At 42.2% G+C, this 16,279-nt stretch overlaps 2 pseudogenes; both read left to right on the forward strand.

Annotated features, from left to right (window-relative positions):
- The first annotated feature begins 484 nt into the window (after positions 1-484).
- On the forward strand, positions 485-2,845 carry LOC147660761 (arf-GAP with coiled-coil, ANK repeat and PH domain-containing protein 2 pseudogene; annotated as a pseudogene).
- Positions 2,846-13,757: 10,912 nt separating this feature from the next.
- On the forward strand, positions 13,758-16,118 carry LOC147660762 (arf-GAP with coiled-coil, ANK repeat and PH domain-containing protein 2 pseudogene; annotated as a pseudogene).
- Positions 16,119-16,279: the final 161 nt, after the last annotated feature.

Genomic DNA, 16,279 nt, shown 5'->3' on the forward strand with positions numbered 1-16,279 from the left:
AGCAGACAGGTATCCCTTATTGGCAAAGACTCTGGGGAGCAGGAGTGTCTGTGCTTGCAGAAACCTTCTTTTAAAATGGACCTTTGTGACCAGACAATGAAAAAAGCAGGTTTGCCTATGTACAGAAAAATTATTAAAGACCACTACCTCCAATGATAAATTGCCTTGTTGCTGAAAATGCAAATACATTGGTGGAACCCTGCTGAGGACAACAATCTGATTCTATATTTTGTGTCTATGACGCTCAGACTCTTGCATTGTTGTCCGTTGTCTATGTCTATGTGCGTATCTAGGAGACTGGAGTGTCTGCCAGCAGGGACCGTGTTCAGAAGTGGAGGAAGCGCCGAGGGCTGAGAGCTGCGCAGCGGTGAGGCAGGCTGAAGTGTGACAGACTTCAACTGCTGTGCTCAGACCCCCTTATCTTGCTGCTGCCTCCTTAATCCTGCCCTCATCTTGATCGCCCGGGAGGGGCCGAGGCGTCAGCATGAAGGGGGGCGTTGATTTCGAGGAGTGCTTGAAGGACTCTCCCAGTTTCAGAGCCGCTTTGAAGGAGGTTGAAGGTGATGTGACGGGACTGGAAGTGAAACTTGATAAGCTTGTTAAGCTATGTAGTGGCATTATTGATGCAGGCAAGGCCTTTTGTGCTGCCAACAAGCAATTTATGAATGGCATGCAGGACCTGGCACAGTATTCGAGCAAGGATGTGGTGATTGAGTCTAGCTTGACCAAGTTTTCAGACTGCCTCCAAGAAATGATCAGTTATCACACAATCCTGTTTGACGAAGCTCAGAGATCCATTCAAACACAGCTCCAGATATTTATTCAGGACGATCTTCAAAAATTCAAAGATGCAAAGAAGCAGTTTGATAAGGTCAGTAAAGAAAAAGAAAACGCTCTAGTTAAACATGCCCAAGTTCAAAGAACTAAACTGCAAGAGGTGGAGGAGGCAACAAACACCTTAATCACAAAAAGAAAGTGCTTCCAGCACATAGCTTTGGACAACGTCCTTCAAATCAATGTTCTTCAGTCAAGGCGGAGGACTGAAATTTTAAAATCGATGTTGTCCTTCATGAAGGCCCATCTCGGCTTCTTCCACCAGGGCTACGATCTCTTCAGTGAACTTGAACCGCACATGGAAGAGCTTGGTTCACAGCTGGATCGGCTTGATGTGGATGCAGCAAAGCAGAAGAGGGACATGGAACAAAAACACTCCACTATTCAGCAGGAGGATTTCACCAACGATGATCTCGGACTTCAATACAATGTTGATACTGCTAATGGCATTGTAGTGGAAGGATATCTCTTTAAAAGGGCCACTAATGCCTTTAAAACTTGGAACAGGCGCTGGTTCTCAATACAAAACAACCAACTGGTATATCATAAAATAATTAAGGATAACCCCACAGTGGTTTTCGAAGATTTACGGCTCTGCACAGTTAAACACTTTGAAGACATAGAAAGACGTTTCTGCTTTGAAGTAGTCACACCAACAAAGAGCCGCATGCTACAGGCTGACTCAGAAAAGCTGCGACAGGCATGGATTAAAGCTGTCCAAACCGGCATTGCTGCAGCATATAGAGAAAAGAGTGATGAGACGGTGAAGCTGGATAAGAAATCTCCACCTTCCACAGGAAGTCTGGACTCTGGCAGCAATGTGCAAGAAAAATCAGTTAAAGGTGAAAGTGCCTTACAGCGGGTCCAGTGTATCACTGGAAACTCGGTCTGCTGCGATTGTGGTCTGGCGGATCCGCAATGGGCCAGCATCAACCTTGGAATCATCCTGTGCATTGAGTGTTCTGAGATACACAGGAGCCTTGGTGTGCACATTTCAAAAGTAAGGTCATTAACGTTAGATACATGGGAGCCTGAAGTACTAAAGCTAATGTGTGAACTGGGAAATCAAGTTATTAATCAAATATATGAAGCTAAATTGAAAACCCTTGGAGTAAAGAAGCCAGACAATGAAAGTCCAAGAGTGGAAAAGGAGGCATATATCAGAGCAAAGTACATGGAAAAGAGGTTTGTGAACCAGGACTGCGTTGCTTCACACCCTCCTGATGGACAGGAAAGGCCTTATTCCCAGTGCAAGAACGAAGACCTCAGCAGTTCTGAGAAGTCCCTGGCATCACAGGATCACTTCTCAACATCTGCCAGAAGTTCAGTGAAAAACAATGCCAGTGTATTCCACTTCAGTTCAGAAGGCATTCGAGAACTTTTTGCCTCTTTTGTATCCTCAAAAAGTTTGCATCAACCAGTCCTAGAAGTCGAGAAGCGAGATTCTTCAGTATTTCAGGATTCAAAAAAGTTTCATCCAGGGCTGTACCATTATCAAGCTGCGCATGAGAGAAGCCTTCCTGATATGGCAGAAGCATTGGCACATGGCGCAGATGTTAACTGGGTGAATACAGAGGACAACAACGCAACACCCCTCATTCAGGCTGTGCATGGGGGCTCTTTGGTCACTTGTGAGTTCCTGCTGCAGAATGGTGCCAATGTTAATCACATGGACCTGCATGGCAGAGGACCCCTGCATCATGCAACGGTTTTAGGGCACACCGGGCAAGTCTGCTTATTTCTGAAGCATGGGGCAAATCAGCACACCAAAGATGAAGAAGGAAAATGCCCCTTGACCATTGCACTTGAAGCTGCAAATGCTGATATTGTAACCCTGTTGCGAGTGGCAAGAATGAATGAGGAGATGCGGGAATCTGAAGGACTATATGGACAGCCAAGTGACGAGACCTACCAGGACATAATCCGTGATTTTTCACACATGGCATCCAATAATCCTGAGAAATTAAACCGTTTCCAGATGTCCGATACACCAAAGTTTTCAAAGATGTAGAGGAGAAAAGTGCACCCTTGTCCTCAGCCACACCTGGTGCTTCCTGAGTAAAGTGCCTGGTCCCTGGCTCATTGCCTGACTTGGGAACATTAGTTTAAGAACCGAACAGTCTGGAACCTCCAACAGCATTTGATTGACACCATGAATATAGGGTCCTTTATATACAGAAAGACACCACAGGGCACCAGCAATATGGATACCTCAGCAGCCAGTCTAGCAAAGTGCTCCTTGGTTTAAATGTATCAAGTTACCACATGTTCTTACTGTCCATGTATTTCACCTTGTGGTACCTCAGCGGAAGGATACACAGATTTGAAGTCTTCTCATTGTAAATCCTAAGTGAAGCAGATGCCATGCTATGTAGTGTATGTCAATTCTGGCGTCTGTTTTCCATGTAAAACACACACCTGTGCATGTTCTAAAATTGTTTATACTGTTATATAGTTACTGTTATTCTAGACGGCAGCTTTTGAATATCTAATTGTAGTTTTCATGTCCTAGTCAACAATGACTAGCTTGCCATTTCATTTTCTTAGCTTCAATAATAGAGGTATCAGTTTTAAAAGATACATTTGGCACATGGTTAAATGGGCACCATGTAGCATTCTCGTTTATGAATTTATTTACCCATTTTTTAAATTCTTTAATATTGTGAACGGTATGCAAAGTACGAGGTTTTCAGAATCCTTGCTAGCACCTTACTTGGATATAATGAATGTAATTCTTGGAACCAAATCAAGAAATTGCCAGGTGCATGTATATCCAAATAGTGCAAATTCAATTGAGTCACTTATCAGGTGCACATAAGTTCTAGTTCATCTGTACAGTGCTCACACAGTGGGATTATTGTAACGTACTCGATTTTTCCAAAAGCATTGCACTCCATGCACCTTCTCTTGAAGCATCTCTAGTAGCAACAGCCTTTCTTCGACCAATGTCATTTTGTTCGCCCATTAATGCAAGTCAAGTATTACACAAAAAAATGTAAATAAATTAGAACAGATTTTTACCATTTTTAAAAAGGTATAGCAATGTTATTCCAACTCGAAGGGAAATGTTATGCAAACAAATGTATGTAAATAGTTTACTTCTTGAAGAGACCGAAATAAAGAAAAACTTTTTGTTTTGAAAAATTGATTTCCAAAAATAATATTAATTTATTAAGTTCAAACTGGTAATTATGAGCCTTTAAGTGGTATACGATTTGCAAAGAGTGGCGAGTTTCCTGTTGATTTCTACACTTTTAAAGCACTAAGGCATAGTTAATTCACTGCATGAATTTGGGGGTGGTCAATGTGCCCCTCATTTACAAGAAAATGATGCAGCGTCGCGCCGCAAGCCATTTTGCTGCGCAGAGCTGCATAATTTTCAAAGCATATGGATGCATTATGTTGACATCAATGCAATGCATGCGTGTGCTTTCCCCTACGCTGGCACAAAATTGGCTGCCATGTGCCAGCACAGGCACCCTTGTGTCATTTTTCAGGGATGCCTGCATTGTGGGGATGATTGTTTTTGTGCAGGAAGCCCAAAAACAATCAGTGATGACATGTCCTCTTTCTATGCATGCTGTAGAATACAGCATGCATAGAAAGAGAAAAGAACGAGGAGAAATAAAAGTATTTCTCCTCTTGCACCACTCCTACCCCTTCCCTAGTGAGGCATAGGATTCTGACGCATTTCCAGCTTTTCAAAACATTGTAAATCTAGGAATATGTCAAGTTGCATGGATGTTGCGTTGGAACATCCACAACAACACCCATGGATTGCCCCTTTCATCCGGAGTAATGTGTGAAAGGAACTCATATTTACAAGGTCATGAAAAATCAAAGTGGGTAACTTTACGTGGCTTGTATATATGGGCAGGCACACTGTGCCGCCGGTGTGTTAAAAAAAGTGACGCACCAGTGGCGCAATGGCCTTGTAAAGGAGGCCCTATGTTTGCAGTGTCTTGTGGATTCTACATTGAAATCTTAATCATGTGTCTTCCCTTTTAGGAAAGAAAGCTTTGCAAGTAAAGAATATTCGTCACAGTTTTATTTAACCCCTCCCATGCTTGTGACGTAACCGCTCCGTCACAAGCCACGGGTGAGCTGTGCTTGTGACGGAATGGTTCCGTCACGGCCGGCTCGCCGCGCCTGCGCGGCGCTGATTTTGCGCCTGCGCTGACGCTTTAATGGGCGGGCAGGTTCATGACGGAACCGTTCCGTCACAAGCACAGCTCACCCGCGAGCCATGACGGAGCGGTTCCGTCATAGTATGGAGCCGCCGCGCGACCTCCCCACCCCCTTAGCGCTGCGGCGGAATAGCCGCCGCAGCGAAGGTGTTAAAAAATTTGTATCTGAAGAACCTATGATCAAGCTAAATGTGGTATTCAGAATGCATCCACTCACACAAAAAACCCTACTGCCGCAAACACCTTTGTGCACATGTACATGTAGGATTATGCGCCGTGTACACGGTGGCCAAGCTAAGTGGGCATCACAGGCTGAATGCAGGAAGGATACAAGGATTTTTTAGCACTCACTCCAGGAAAGATAGGGCCTCATTTATAAGCCCATTGTGGTGCCAGTGCACCACTATTTTAGAAGCACGAGTGGTGCAGAGTGCCTGCCCATATTTACAAGGCTGCATAAAGTCACCCTGCATGACTTTTCATGACCTTGTAAATGAGTGAAAAGGGAGTTCCATGGGTGCTGCTGTGGGTGTTCCCAAGTAACATCATGGAACCTGACACATTCACAGATTGACAAAATGTTGTAAACCTGGGAATGCGTCAGAATCCTATGACTCCCCAGGGGTGGAGCATAAGTGGCACAAAGAGGAGAAATACTTTTGTTTCTCCTTGTTTGTTGCTCTTTCTATGTGTGTTGCATTCTGCAGCAAACATAGAGGACCAACTCGCCTTTAATGATTTTTATATGCAGGGAGGTGTCCCTTCTTGCACATAAACAATCATCCCTACAACGCAGGCACCTTTCCACCATGGTGTCAGGGTGTCTAAGTTGGTGTATGGCTGCTGTTTGTGCACTAGCACCAGAGAGGGACAGGAATGTGCAGCATCTTGTAGATACAATGCATTTCTGCCCTTTTATTTTGACTCATAGCAGCACTGCAGGAATACTTGCTATGCTGCTGTGCATCAACATTTTGTAAATGAGGCCCTAAGGAAAGTTTTTGAGCTAATGCCCTCCACTTATACCGTAAAATTGCATCCTTCCTTCTATCAGTAATTTGGCTCCGCCACCCAGAAGCTCCATTCTTATAGTGCCATTTTATGAAAGTACTGGCCCTGTCAACATAAATAAAATGCAGGAACTGGTCAGAGGGAGAAAGTACAATCTTCCTGAGGCAGGGAACAATAAGAATGCTGAACTGTGAACATAAAAAATCATTATTCACATTACCAGTGGGTTGCTATAATACTCAGCAGTTCTTCCTAAATGTAGCAATATTGGAACTGATAAAAAGCACAAACATCATTCAGTGGTGCAAGGGGTAACCATGGTCCCTATTCTACTTCTCGCACCCTTATGGTTATCTCTTCTCTCAGAGTAGTGCCAGCCTAATAACGTGGAAAAATGCATTGACTGACTTGATGTTTCCTTGCCACAGTGTTTGATGAATGAATGAAAGTAGTATGGACGCAAGTTCTGCCACTGCTGGTAGGATTTGAACCACTTTCGAGTTCTGAGAGTTCCAACTGTCTTTCTTAGCGTGCCTGTCTCCTAGAGTTTTTTCACCTCTCCTTAAATATTAGAAGGTTAAAACCCCTGCACTGCAGCCTCTGTGGTTTAAATTAAGAAAGACTACGGGGTTAAAGGGGTTAAACGGAGAAGAGAGGTATGACAAAGACTGAGGGGCATATTATCAAGGGGGTTTATTCCCGCTTTTTTGGCTTTAAAAGCCAAGAAAGCGGAGATAAAATTATCTCCCTTTTTCCTAGCTGTCGCTAACACCAGTTAGCGACAGCTAGTTGGAGATAGCGACCATCTTGGGCCCCACTTTGCATGTCAGTGATATTTATCACTAATGACATGCAAAGTGGGCGTGCCAAGATGTTAGCGACTGGAAACAGTCGCTAACATCGCTATCTCCTATTACCAACTTTTGGAGATATTCGCGCTAAGCGTTAATATCTCCAAAAGCTAACACCTGCCCTGAGCAGTTCTTAGCCATGTTACCTAATGGGAGGTGGATAACATGGCTAAGAGCATTAGCTCGGTAATGCATGAATATCGCTGACTTTTCAGTGATATTCATGCATTGCGGCCGATTTTTATCGCATTTGCGATAAACCTTGGTAATATCAAGGTTTATCTGCGATAAAAATCGCTGCAGCTCTGCGGTAATTTTTTGTCTCTCACCAAGAAATAGCGATAATTATCGCTATTGCTTGGTAATATGTCCCCTGAGTGTCCTTGAAGTGTGAATTGATGCACCAATGAGGGGGAGTAGGTATGTATGTCTTATGATATTGGCGAGAATGCATGCATATGTGATAGTGAGGGGTATTTGTGTGTAAGGCACATATATTTGTGTGAGTGGCAGTGCTTGAAATAGGCTGAGCGTGTGTCACTGATTGGAGAGGAGTGTGAATGCACCTTTATGGAGGCGGTGTCTGCATATGTCAGTATTTATTTGTTCGCGTTTGTGTGTTGAGAACACACGATAGAGAGGGGTGTGCTCATTTGGCAGTACCCATGGAATTGTCATGTGTTGAAATGCAAGGGGACATTGAGAAGCTGAAGAACATGCACTTGACAGCAAGAGTAGTTTGTGAAGCAGTGTCTGTGAAAGAGTATATAAGGTGTGAGTGTATGTGTCAATGAGGGTGAGATGTGTGCATGTGACAGGGTGGAGTCAGATATGTGTGTAGGACATTAAGCTGCAAGTGTGTAGTAACAAGCAGGGTGGTGGTGTGTTCACAGAGCAATGAGGGAAAGAGAGGTGTGTGGTTTGAGGGAGAGCTGTGTGACTAAGGACCAAGAGAACACAAAGGTGAATGAACTGGGAAGTTGAAATACAAAGGTACAGGGATGTAGGCCATGAGAGCACAATGATGGAAGGGCCCAACCCGCTGTTGATTTAACCATGCTGCACAGTATTTCCTATACAATATCCCCAAGGTACCTCCTCAGTGCATATAACGAGAAATAATGCACAAAAACATTTTTTGAAAAAGATCTTTTACGTTGTAATACCACTTATAAACAGTTTCACATGTACAATATTTACAAGGTACCATAAAGTAATGGGCCCACAGCGCAATACTTGGATGAAAAACACATTTGCACTATTTTTTTACATTTTTGGCATTAACTGTAGAATGAGATTGAATGTGTCTAGTCAAAGCCCAAATCATTTTAGCAGTTCCTGATTTTAAAGATGTTCCTTTTTCTGAAGCCAAAACAGATTATTTCTCCAGGTGTACAGACAAAATATCGACTCCAAAATATCGACTGGACATAATATCGAGTTTTAAATATAGACTGGACAAAATATCGACTGGACATAATATCGACTACAAAAATATTGTTTTTCAGGTAAGTGAAGTAATATCGACTGTATAAAATATAGATAGCAAAAATATCGAATTTTTAATAATATATAATATTTTATAGTGTATTTTTATGTAATAATATGTGTGAAAAGTGTGTCTTAATGTTATAAAATATTTTATTAAATGAATTTTGTTTTTATAATAATTGCGTAATGTAATTCTGTAGCGGGTTGTGGGTTTATAGGGGAATAGGGTGGGAAGTAATTTAATAATAATTAATTAATTAATATATGTTTGTTAATATTTTTAATTAATAATTAATTAATATTAATTAGATAATTAATTAATATAATTTTGAACATATTTTGTATTAGTAATTAATTGGTAATTAATTAATTGTAATTAGTTAATTACATTAATTAGAGTAAATTTTTAATATATATAATTTTGTGTTATTTTTAAGTAATTAATTGGGAAAAAATAATATTAATTATTAAAATAATTACAGCTAATGTGCTAATATATTTACTTTATTGTTATTGTTAATTAATAATTAATTGGTAATTAAATAATATTGATAAATTTTAGGTAAAGGAGCATTTTTAGGGTTCAGGGTCAGTTTTCAGTTTTAGGGTAAAGGGGTATTTTTGGGGTTCAGGGTCAGTTTTCAGTTTTTGGGTAAAGGGGCATTTGTAGGGTTCAGGGTCAGTTTTCAGTTTTAGGGTAAAGCGGTATTTTTAGGGTTCAGGGTCAGTTTTCAGTTCATGGGTAAAGGGGTATTTTTAGGGTTCAGGGTCAGTTTTCAGTTTTTGGGTAAAGGGGCATTTTTAGGGTTCAGGGTCAGTTTTCAGTTTTTGGGTAAAGGGGTATTTTTAGGGTTCAGGGTCAGTTTTGGGTTTTTGGGTAAAGGGGTATTTTTAGGGTTCAGGGTCAACAAATAAGATTGTAAAAAATTATTTTTATTATTTTCATTTATTATTTAATTATTATAATTTAATTTAAGTATTTTTAAGTATATTTTAGTAATTAAAATGTAATATTAATTTAATTTAACACTGTTTTTAATAAAGTCGATATTTTTTACATCTATATTATTGTTAACGATATTTTGTACTCGATATTTTTGTACTTACCTGTTTGTAGATACAAACTCGATATTTTGACTGTCAATATTTTGTCCACGATATTTTGGCAAGTCGATATTTTGTCCCTCGATATTATTTCAGTGATCCATTTCTCCATTATAACCTATGGTCACTGAAGGGAGCTTAAATTGACTATCAGCGATTAAAATGTCAATTCAACAAAATGCTACTGGTACCTCTGGGATGCCAATCCAACAGATTTGTGTGTTTATCTGCTAGTTAAATTGGGCACCTTGTACCAGGCCACACGACCCTTATGATGTATAAGTCCAAAGATAACCTTTAGAAAGTTAACCTAGTTGTAGCTGTGGAGAGCAGCCTTCAGGCTTAATCTTGAAGGGATATAAAGCAGATTGTTTTATCAGAATATCACCTCCTGAATGACTAAATGAAAGGAGAACCACACAGTAGTTATATAAAACTATGTATTTATTAATATAACTATCTCTATTAATTTCTACACAAGATTAGAACATAAAGCACAGAATACTGTATCGGTGGAGTGGGTAGACCTTGAGGGGTGGGGAAAAACATGGCGGCAGCTAGCTAGCTGGCCGCGGTGCTCTGGACTGAGCTCCCGGTAGGATTGTTCCCCGCCGTGCAAATGAGCAAGTAGATAAAGAACCGACCCTCTAAATATAGCGGCCTTCTGGGGGCACTTGTTTTGTGTAGAACTTGCCTGAGATTTTCAATTTCTTCCGGTAGCAATTGGATTATCGGCAGGGAGATGAGGTATTCTACCCTCAGCGATGTACATTCTCGCGAAGTCTAGGCATGGGCGTAAAATCCGTTCCGCTCGCGGATTTTGCGGATTTTCGGTAAATCCGCAATCCACGAGATTCGCAGATTTCCCGCAAAATCCGCGCGCTGCGGATTTTTTGCTTGTGTTCGCACTGCTCGCGGCCCGCGGCGCAGGCAGCAACAATCTCGCACTCGCGAAATTACAAAAAAAAATAAAAATGGCGGAGGAGTGAAGGAAGGAAGTGGCCCAGTCTCCAACTTCCTGTTCCTGTTCAGCAAGTTCCTCCCATTGGGGAGGGGTGAAGGAAGTGCCCCAGTCTCCAACTTCCTGTTCCTGTTTCCTTTCCTGGCCATTTTGGATTCGATCTTGACTGGGAAGGATTACTTTTTGTGGATGCTGCTGGATATTTGGATTTGAGGCCTTTTGGATTCAAAATTTGATTTCACAAGTAAGTTGATAAGTTGATGTTGTTTGTGGTGATTTTTGTGTGTGTTTTTCGACTTTTGGGGTGGTGTTGGGGGCTGGCTATGTTGGTGGTGGGCCATTTGTATTACTTTTGGATTCGAAATTTGATTTCACAAATAAGTTGATAAGTTGATTTTCTTTGTGGTGATTTTTGTGTGTGTTTTCCGACTTTTGGGGTGGTTTTGTGATTTAGCGGGTGTTTTGCCGCGTTCGCGTCGTGAAGCAACAATCTCGCACTCGCTAAATTGCAAAAAGTGCAATTCTGCACCAGAAAACCACCAGCAGGCAGCATAAACCTTCTGAAACTTGATGGATGGCATTGGATTGTGGTGATTTGTGTTGTCTTTTTTGACTTTTTGGAGTAGGGGTTGGGGGCTGGCTATGTTGGGTGGGGCCATTTTGAGGCATGGTCCTCCTGGCCATGTGGATGGGGGTCAAGCGGCCATTTTGAAGGCAGGCAGTGAGCTTTGTGCCATAGGCCTGCACCCATTTTTCCTTGCTTTCACCCCTTGTGCCCAGGTTGAGTCAGTGGTACATGAAACTACAAGCCTCTCTGTGGGCTCTCTTGGATCAATGTTGAATTCCTGTTTCCCAAAAATGTAGCAATTCTTATTTTTGATATTTCCATATTGTGGTGTGCACGTGTGTATTCCAAATTTGATTTCACAAGTAAGTTGATAAGTTGATTTTCTTTGTGGTGATTTTTTGTGTGTGTTCTCCGACTTTTGCGGTTGTTTTGGTGATTTAGCGGGTGTTTTGCCGCGTTCGCATCGTGAAGCATGACGGGGAGGTAGAAGAAGCGTCAGACATTTATCCGGGCGCACCCAGTACCCCTGGCAGCACCACACCCTCCGGAACACATAGGAAGCGAAAGTTTCCCTCCAACCGAAAGATACGTCATGTCACATGAGTATCACAGACGCATGCGCAGTAGAAAATCCCGCGTAGCAGCAGCCATTTTAGTGCAAACAGATTATCGTTAGTAGAAACACCTATGCAAGCTTCTTCTGGATACCCAAATGTTTATGTGAAATGCGATGTTAATAAAACAAACATGTTGATTAATACATTAACGTTATGTCAAGAGGGCTGATAACAAGCAAGTCACATTACATGCGAATCCTTGCTCCATCAATATCTATTGAATGTTGTTATGATTTGCATTTTACGTTTTGATTATTTGTTTTTTCTTTATTTGCTGTATTATTGGTTTGTATAGTGTTTTTAATTTTCCAATATAAATGAGGGATGTGTAGTATGTAAGTAATATTCATATTTGATGACACTATATCTTTAAAGAATGTTTTTTGTGTTAAGTTCTTATTCTCATTTGATGTGTTCTGAAATATTGCCTCAGACCTCGTGGAATATTGCCTCAGACCTGGACCTGTGTAGTCGTGGGTTTTCTCTCTCCTTCTCAAATAAAACCCCTAACTTTAATTTACAATATGCTAATTGGATCTCTAGTTCTTTTTATTACATTTAACTAAGAGATCCATTACTACATTGTGCTTCTCCAGACCCTCTTAAAATATACTGCCCACCAGTATGGATGACATTGATTCCTACACCTTGTAATCCTCATTGGCTTATGTGACATTCCCTGTAGACCTGATTTACATACTTGCTTGATCGTTTGTCTCTGTATAATGTGTGTGTGATGTAAAGTACTGTGACACCCTACACTGATATGAGTAGAGATATACATCAAATGAAATGCATAAGAGAGAGTGGCTACGGAGAGATGAGGGGCACTGGTAGAGGGTTTTAGAGAGAAAGTCTGAGGAGGAAGTCAATAGGGTGCTACGGAGAGATGAGGGGCGCTGGTGGACGGTGGCAGTGAGGGAATCCGAGGAAGAGATCAATAGGGGGGGCTACGGAGAGATGAGGGGCGCTGGAGGAGGGTGGCAGTGAAGGGATCCGAGGAGGAGGTCATGAGGGAGAGCCCGAGAAGTGTCACTTGCCTGATACTCTAACATCAGAAACATTCTCTTTCCATCAAGAGGACATTTTATGAAAAAGAAAACTTTTTGAGAGTGAGAACATTTAGAAAGAGATTTGAAAGGAAAATAGTGAGCTTTACTGGCCCTTCCTTGTAAGACTTAGGAGAGATAAAGGAGGGCCCTGAAGCAGGCCTGGCTAGACATATAAGTGACAAATCTGGCCCGCCGTGGCCCACACGAATGCACACTTGGCCCACCCTAATAAAAATTCCTGGAGCTGGGCCTGGATAAAATTAAGATGTGTGTAAATGTGTTCCTTTGAATTTAATGTGATGTTCTCTGGTGATGTATTAGTCTATACTGCTGTTCCTCATGTACAAAACGTGGCCATTGACCCAAAGCTGCTGACTGCAGACCTCACTTACTCTTAATGGTTTCTCTTTCCAAGGCCCCCTGATGGAGCAAGTGTGAAAGAAAAAAATACATGTCCCTAAAGTAAAACCTGTCAATCAAGAGCTGTATTGATCTATTGATTTTCGGACATTATAAACATCTTGTTTTACAGAATCCACAGTCCTAATTAAGGATTCTGTGAGGTGTTAAATAATCTGTAACACGTTCAATAGTATAGTAGTTTAGCAGACAGGTATCCCTTATTGGCAAAGACTCTGGGGAGCAGGAGTGTCTGTGCTTGCAGAAACCTTCTTTTAAAATGGACCTTTGTGACCAGACAATGAAAAAAGCAGGTTTGCCTATGTACAGAAAAATTATTAAAGACCACTACCTCCAATGATAAATTGCCTTGTTGCTGAAAATGCAAATACATTGGTGGAACCCTGCTGAGGACAACAATCTGATTCTATATTTTGTGTCTATGACGCTCAGACTCTTGCATTGTTGTCCGTTGTCTATGTCTATGTGCGTATCTAGGAGACTGGAGTGTCTGCCAGCAGGGACCGTGTTCAGAAGTGGAGGAAGCGCTGAGAGCTGCGCAGCGGTGAGGCAGGCTGAAGTGTGACAGACTTCAACTGCTGTGCTCAGACCCCCTTATCTTGCTGCTGCCTCCTTAATCCTGCCCTCATCTTGATCGCCCGGGAGGGGCCGAGGCGTCAGCATGAAGGGGGGCGTTGATTTCGAGGAGTGCTTGAAGGACTCTCCCAGTTTCAGAGCCGCTTTGAAGGAGGTTGAAGGTGATGTGACGGGACTGGAAGTGAAACTTGATAAGCTTGTTAAGCTATGTAGTGGCATGATTGATGCAGGCAAGGCCTTTTGTGCTGCCAACAAGCAATTTATGAATGGCATGCAGGACCTGGCACAGTATTCGAGCAAGGATGTGGTGATTGAGTCTAGCTTGACCAAGTTTTCAGACTGCCTCCAAGAAATGATCAGTTATCACACAATCCTGTTTGACGAAGCTCAGAGATCCATTCAAACACAGCTCCAGATATTTATTCAGGACGATCTTCAAAAATTCAAAGATGCAAAGAAGCAGTTTGATAAGGTCAGTAAAGAAAATGAAAACGCTCTAGTTAAACATGCCCAAGTTCAAAGAACTAAACTGCAAGAGGTGGAGGAGGCAACAAACACCTTAATCACAAAAAGAAAGTGCTTCCAGCACATAGCTTTGGACAACGTCCTTCAAATCAATGTTCTTCAGTCAAGGCGGAGGACTGAAATTTTAAAATCGATGTTGTCCTTCATGAAGGCCCATCTCGGCTTCTTCCACCAGGGCTACGATCTCTTCAGTGAACTTGAACCGCACATGGAAGAGCTTGGTTCACAGCTGGATCGGCTTGATGTGGATGCAGCAAAGCAGAAGAGGGACATGGAACAAAAACACTCCACTATTCAGCAGGAGGATTTCACCAACGATGATCTCGGACTTCAATACAATGTTGATACTGCTAATGGCATTGTAGTGGAAGGATATCTCTTTAAAAGGGCCACTAATGCCTTTAAAACTTGGAACAGGCGCTGGTTCTCAATACAAAACAACCAACTGGTATATCATAAAATAATTAAGGATAACCCCACAGTGGTTTTCGAAGATTTACGGCTCTGCACAGTTAAACACTTTGAAGACATAGAAAGACGTTTCTGCTTTGAAGTAGTCACACCAACAAAGAGCCGCATGCTACAGGCTGACTCAGAAAAGCTGCGACAGGCATGGATTAAAGCTGTCCAAACCGGCATTGCTGCAGCATATAGAGAAAAGAGTGATGAGACGGTGAAGCTGGATAAGAAATCTCCACCTTCCACAGGAAGTCTGGACTCTGGCAGCAATGTGCAAGAAAAATCAGTTAAAGGTGAAAGTGCCTTACAGCGGGTCCAGTGTATCACTGGAAACTCGGTCTGCTGCGATTGTGGTCTGGCGGATCCGCAATGGGCCAGCATCAACCTTGGAATCATCCTGTGCATTGAGTGTTCTGAGATACACAGGAGCCTTGGTGTGCACATTTCAAAAGTAAGGTCATTAACGTTAGATACATGGGAGCCTGAAGTACTAAAGCTAATGTGTGAACTGGGAAATCAAGTTATTAATCAAATATATGAAGCTAAATTGAAAACCCTTGGAGTAAAGAAGCCAGACAATGAAAGTCCAAGAGTGGAAAAGGAGGCATATATCAGAGCAAAGTACATGGAAAAGAGGTTTGTGAACCAGGACTGCGTTGCTTCACACCCTCCTGATGGACAGGAAAGGCCTTATTCCCAGTGCAAGAACGAAGACCTCAGCAGTTCTGAGAAGTCCCTGGCATCACAGGATCACTTCTCAACATCTGCCAGAAGTTCAGTGAAAAACAATGCCAGTGTATTCCACTTCAGTTCAGAAGGCATTCGAGAACTTTTTGCCTCTTTTGTATCCTCAAAAAGTTTGCATCAACCAGTCCTAGAAGTCGAGAAGCGAGATTCTTCAGTATTTCAGGATTCAAAAAAGTTTCATCCAGGGCTGTACCTTTATCAAGCTGCGCATGAGAGAAGCCTTCCTGATATGGCAGAAGCATTGGCACATGGCGCAGATGTTAACTGGGTGAATACAGAGGACAACAACGCAACACCCCTCATTCAGGCTGTGCATGGGGGCTCTTTGGTCACTTGTGAGTTCCTGCTGCAGAATGGTGCCAATGTTAATCACATGGACCTGCATGGCAGAGGACCCCTGCATCATGCAACGGTTTTAGGGCACACCGGGCAAGTCTGCTTATTTCTGAAGCATGGGGCAAATCAGCACACCAAAGATGAAGAAGGAAAATGCCCCTTGACCATTGCACTTGAAGCTGCAAATGCTGATATTGTAACCCTGTTGCGAGTGGCAAGAATGAATGAGGAGATGCGGGAATCTGAAGGACTATATGGACAGCCAAGTGACGAGACCTACCAGGACATAATCCGTGATTTTTCACACATGGCATCCAATAATCCTGAGAAATTAAACCGTTTCCAGATGTCCGATACACCAAAGTTTTCAAAGATGTAGAGGAGAAAAGTGCACCCTTGTCCTCAGCCACACCTGGTGCTTCCTGAGTAAAGTGCCTGGTCCCTGGCTCATTGCCTGACTTGGGAACATTAGTTTAAGAACCGAACAGTCTGGAACCTCCAACAGCATTTGATTGACACCATGAATATAGGGTCCTTTAT

The sequence above is a fragment of the Lissotriton vulgaris genome, unplaced genomic scaffold (assembly GCF_964263255.1).
Source record: "Lissotriton vulgaris unplaced genomic scaffold, aLisVul1.2 SCAFFOLD_2602, whole genome shotgun sequence".
NCBI lineage: Eukaryota > Metazoa > Chordata > Amphibia > Caudata > Salamandridae > Lissotriton > Lissotriton vulgaris.